A 4,725-nucleotide genomic window follows, 5' to 3' on the forward strand; every position below is an offset into this window, starting at 1 on the left:
CATGACAACACTTTGGCAAGCAGGAGTCCTCCTGAGGTGAATGGCGTGAGCCAGTGAACGCCTTTTTGTCGCCTACCTCACCGTGGATCTTGCAAAGGCCTAAGAGTCTCCAAAGGCTGAGAGCACATGTCTCCAGCTGGATCTGAAGTCGACGTGCTGCTTGCGAGGGGAAGACGTCAGCTATGAATTCTGAGCACCCTTGCCGTGGCGGTGTTTGTTCCAGTGCAGCTCAGGTTTTACCAACTGGGGTCCCCTTGCATTGCACAGCAGACCAGGGAGAAAACTCTTCCTGAGGATTCTTCTAAGCTGTGGATATCTGGCTCTCCGACGGAGGAAACACATTGCTGCCTGGCCTTCGGCATACCAACAGTAGAGCCCAAAGACCATCATGAGGCATGAGGTTGCTCAGAAGGCACAGATGACACTTTCGGTACACAGTGATTTTCCTCGGAAAATGGTGCAGTCGCGAGCGTCCTCAGCTATGTAAAAGGCACACCAGCATTACAGCACTTCAGTGGTGAAAGCCTCGGGTCTACTTGTGACCACCAAGCTTGCTGATGGAAACACTGCCCCTTACGTTGAGTATGCCGCTCAGCCGACATTCGCCTTAGCTGAAGTAGTCTGCTGCATGACCTCCTGGCAAGGAGTGGCAGGCACACTGTTTCTTTCGAGAAAACTCACTCTTCCTCCCGAGGAATTCCTGCAGGGTGCCCAAGATAGGCGTCCGCCCACCGCCGCCCCCTTGCTTTCTTTCGGTTTTCTGGCCCCAAGCCTCCTCTTCCACAGGGGCCAATAATGCTTGAGCCCTCAGGATCCAGTTTCTACGTGCAAACCCAGCCTGTGGAGCAGCACCTTCTGCTCAGCTACAAGAGAGCCATGCGACACACCAGGCGCTCCTGTGAGGAGCCTTTTGTAAGCAGAGGTTCTGCGCAAGGTGACGTGGCTAGCCACGACAGCGCTTCGGTCAGGCGTTGTCGACTTTGGAATTTTCCATCTCCCAGCAGTGCTTCGGGAAAGGTGCCTATCATTTCAGGCTGGTTGTAAAGTCACATTTCTACTGGAGGTCAAGGGTCGTCAGCTTTGAGTTCGTAGAATCCATGTTACTCGCCGGATATGATTCAGTGCAGCTAAGAGCTAAGCCGGGAGTCTGACAGGCATTGCACGAGACACCGTCCCCCACTCTGTTACCAAGACTGCTTTCCAGAGTTGGAGGTCTGGCTCTCCGCCGGAGCAAGCCGTGTGTGGCCCTGCCCTCTGCATGCACAGAGTGGAGGCCAACCACCCATGTGGCTGCAGGTTACTCAGAAGCCGCAGTTGACACTTTGGCTACAACGTGTTCTTCCTTGGCCTGGGTCCAGGCGTGAGAGAGCCTGCAGTCCTGAGAGGCCTACCAGGGTTAAAGCAGTACCTTCACTGAGGCTTCTCAGAAAGAGCTGCACTGCCACACTTTTCACGGCACACGCGGTCCTTCCTTTGGCGGCATGGGGGCAGGTTTCCTAACCACTAGCCAAGAAGGCTTTGGGATGAGCTCCTAGTGAGGAACTGCACACACCCCCTTGTTCTTTCGAGAAAACTCACTCTTCCTCACTTTGCCTCCCAGGGAACTCCTACGGTGAGTACAAGACGGGCAGCGGGACTTCTTTTCAGGCAGCTCTGAGCACGCAGCTCTCCGGCTTGCCAACGGGACAGATTTCGCTTTTCTCGTCCAGCCCCCTTTTCACGGTTGCCACACAGCTCACGTAGCTGACGTTCCCGGGCAGCCAAAGGAGACCCATGTCACATACTGTACCCCTTCGCTGAAAGCACTTTGGAAAGCCAGTGTTCCTCCTGAAGTGAATTGCGCGAGCCAGTGAATGCCTTCGTTTCGCCTAGGTCATGGTACATCTTGCAAAGGCCTAGCAGTCTTCGGAGGACGACTGCCTATTTCTCCCTCGAGAGGTGAAGTCCAGGTGCTGCTTCAGGGAGCAAGAGGTCAAGTATGAATTCCGAGAACTCGTGTAAGCACGGTGTTTTTCCAAAAGCAGCTCAGGGTTACCAAAGGAGGCCCCCTTGCATTGGCCAGAAGCCCCGTTATAAACGTGTTCTTCAGGCATCCTCTAAGCCCTCCAAATCGAGCTCTCCAATGGAGGAAAAACGTTGTTGCCCAGCCTCCTGCACACAAAACAGTAGAGTCCAAACACCCTTGTGGCTGGGTGTTGCTCAGCAGGCACAGATGCCACTTCTGCTCCACAGTGACCTTCCTCGGAATACGGTGCAGACGCTCGCATCCTCATCCTTTCAGAGTCTTGAAAGGCACACCAGCATTTACAGCAGTTCAGTCGGGAAGGCCTCTTTGAAACTGCTGACTGCGACTGTGCCGGTGGAGAGAAACACTGCCCCTTACCTTGAGTCTGGCGCTCGGCTGACGTACGCCCTAGATAACCTCCTCTGCTGGATGTACACCTTGCAAGCAATTGCCAGCATGCTGTTTCCTTGGGCAAAGTCTCCGTTCCTCCCCGGGTATTCCCGCAGGGTTGAGAAGGTTGGCGACCGCCGGGCTTTTCATTAAGCACTCATCATCGAAAACACGGACGTTCCTTGCACCACGCGGGCAGGTTTCCTTCCCACTGGCCAAGAAGGCTTTGGGATGAGAACCTAGCAAGGAACTGCACGCACTCCACTCCGGTTCGTTGAAGAAAATTCACTCTGCCTCAGGTTGCCTCTCAGGTTAATCCAGGGGTGACTAGAAGACGGGCAACAGAACTGTTTCTCAGGCAGCTCTGAGGACGCAGCTGTCCGGTTTGTCACTGGGGTAAATTGTGCCATTCCCGTCCCCCTCCACTTTCACGGTTGACACCTAGCTCATGTACCTGAAGTTCACAAGCAGGCCGCATAGACACATGCCACACACATGGGCCCTTCCATGACAACACTTTGGCAAGCAGGAGTCCTCCTGAGGTGAATGGCGTGAGCCAGTGAACGCCTTTTTGTCGCCTACCTCACCGTGGATCTTGCAAAGGCCTAAGAGTCTCCAAAGGCTGAGAGCACATGTCTCCAGCTGGATCTGAAGTCGACGTGCTGCTTGCGAGGGGAAGACGTCAGCTATGAATTCTGAGCACCCTTGCCGTGGCGGTGTTTGTTCCAGTGCAGCTCAGGTTTTACCAACTGGGGTCCCCTTGCATTGCACAGCAGACCAGGGAGAAAACTCTTCCTGAGGATTCTTCTAAGCTGTGGATATCTGGCTCTCCGACGGAGGAAACACATTGCTGCCTGGCCTTCGGCATACCAACAGTAGAGCCCAAAGACCATCATGAGGCATGAGGTTGCTCAGAAGGCACAGATGACACTTTCGGTACACAGTGATTTTCCTCGGAAAATGGTGCAGTCGCGAGCGTCCTCAGCTATGTAAAAGGCACACCAGCATTACAGCACTTCAGTGGTGAAAGCCTCGGGTCTACTTGTGACCACCAAGCTTGCTGATGGAAACACTGCCCCTTACGTTGAGTATGCCGCTCAGCCGACATTCGCCTTAGCTGAAGTAGTCTGCTGCATGACCTCCTGGCAAGGAGTGGCAGGCACACTGTTTCTTTCGAGAAAACTCACTCTTCCTCCCGAGGAATTCCTGCAGGGTGCCCAAGATAGGCGTCCGCCCACCGCCGCCCCCTTGCTTTCTTTCGGTTTTCTGGCCCCAAGCCTCCTCTTCCACAGGGGCCAATAATGCTTGAGCCCTCAGGATCCAGTTTCTACGTGCAAACCCAGCCTGTGGAGCAGCACCTTCTGCTCAGCTACAAGAGAGCCATGCGACACACCAGGCGCTCCTGTGAGGAGCCTTTTGTAAGCAGAGGTTCTGCGCAAGGTGACGTGGCTAGCCACGACAGCGCTTCGGTCAGGCGTTGTCGACTTTGGAATTTTCCATCTCCCAGCAGTGCTTCGGGAAAGGTGCCTATCATTTCAGGCTGGTTGTAAAGTCACATTTCTACTGGAGGTCAAGGGTCGTCAGCTTTGAGTTCGTAGAATCCATGTTACTCGCCGGATATGATTCAGTGCAGCTAAGAGCTAAGCCGGGAGTCTGACAGGCATTGCACGAGACACCGTCCCCCACTCTGTTACCAAGACTGCTTTCCAGAGTTGGAGGTCTGGCTCTCCGCCGGAGCAAGCCGTGTGTGGCCCTGCCCTCTGCATGCACAGAGTGGAGGCCAACCACCCATGTGGCTGCAGGTTACTCAGAAGCCGCGGTTGACACTTTGGCTACAACGTGTTCTTCCTTGGCCTGGGTCCAGGCGTGAGAGAGCCTGCAGTCCTGAGAGGCCTACCAGGGTTAAAGCAGTACCTTCACTGAGGCTTCTCAGAAAGAGCTGCACTGCCACACTTTTCACGGCACACGCGGTCCTTCCTTTGGCGGCATGGGGGCAGGTTTCCTAACCACTAGCCAAGAAGGCTTTGGGATGAGCTCCTAGTGAGGAACTGCACACACCCCCTTGTTCTTTCGAGAAAACTCACTCTTCCTCACTTTGCCTCCCAGGGAACTCCTACGGTGAGTACAAGACGGGCAGCGGGACTTCTTTTCAGGCAGCTCTGAGCACGCAGCTCTCCGGCTTGCCAACGGGACAGATTTCGCTTTTCTCGTCCAGCCCCCTTTTCACGGTTGCCACACAGCTCACGTAGCTGACGTTCCCGGGCAGCCAAAGGAGACCCATGTCACATACTGTACCCCTTCGCTGAAAGCACTTTGGAAAGCCAGTGTTC

The 4,725-nt window shown here is 54.7% G+C and overlaps 1 long non-coding RNA gene across 1 annotated transcript; it reads right to left on the reverse strand.

The window, feature by feature from the left end:
- Positions 1-1,100: 1,100 nt before the first annotated feature.
- LOC309654172 lies at positions 1,101-3,628 on the reverse strand. The gene is made up of 2 exons (XR_014259959.1): positions 3,561-3,628; positions 1,101-1,555 (listed from the first exon to the last, which is right to left on the reverse strand). It is a non-coding gene; the product is annotated as an uncharacterized lncRNA (long non-coding RNA).
- Positions 3,629-4,725: the final 1,097 nt, after the last annotated feature.

Source organism: Balaenoptera physalus (genome assembly GCF_965194825.1).
Source record: "Balaenoptera physalus genome assembly, contig: HAP1_SCAFFOLD_2148, whole genome shotgun sequence".
In the NCBI taxonomy this organism is placed as follows: Eukaryota; Metazoa; Chordata; class Mammalia; order Artiodactyla; family Balaenopteridae; genus Balaenoptera; species Balaenoptera physalus.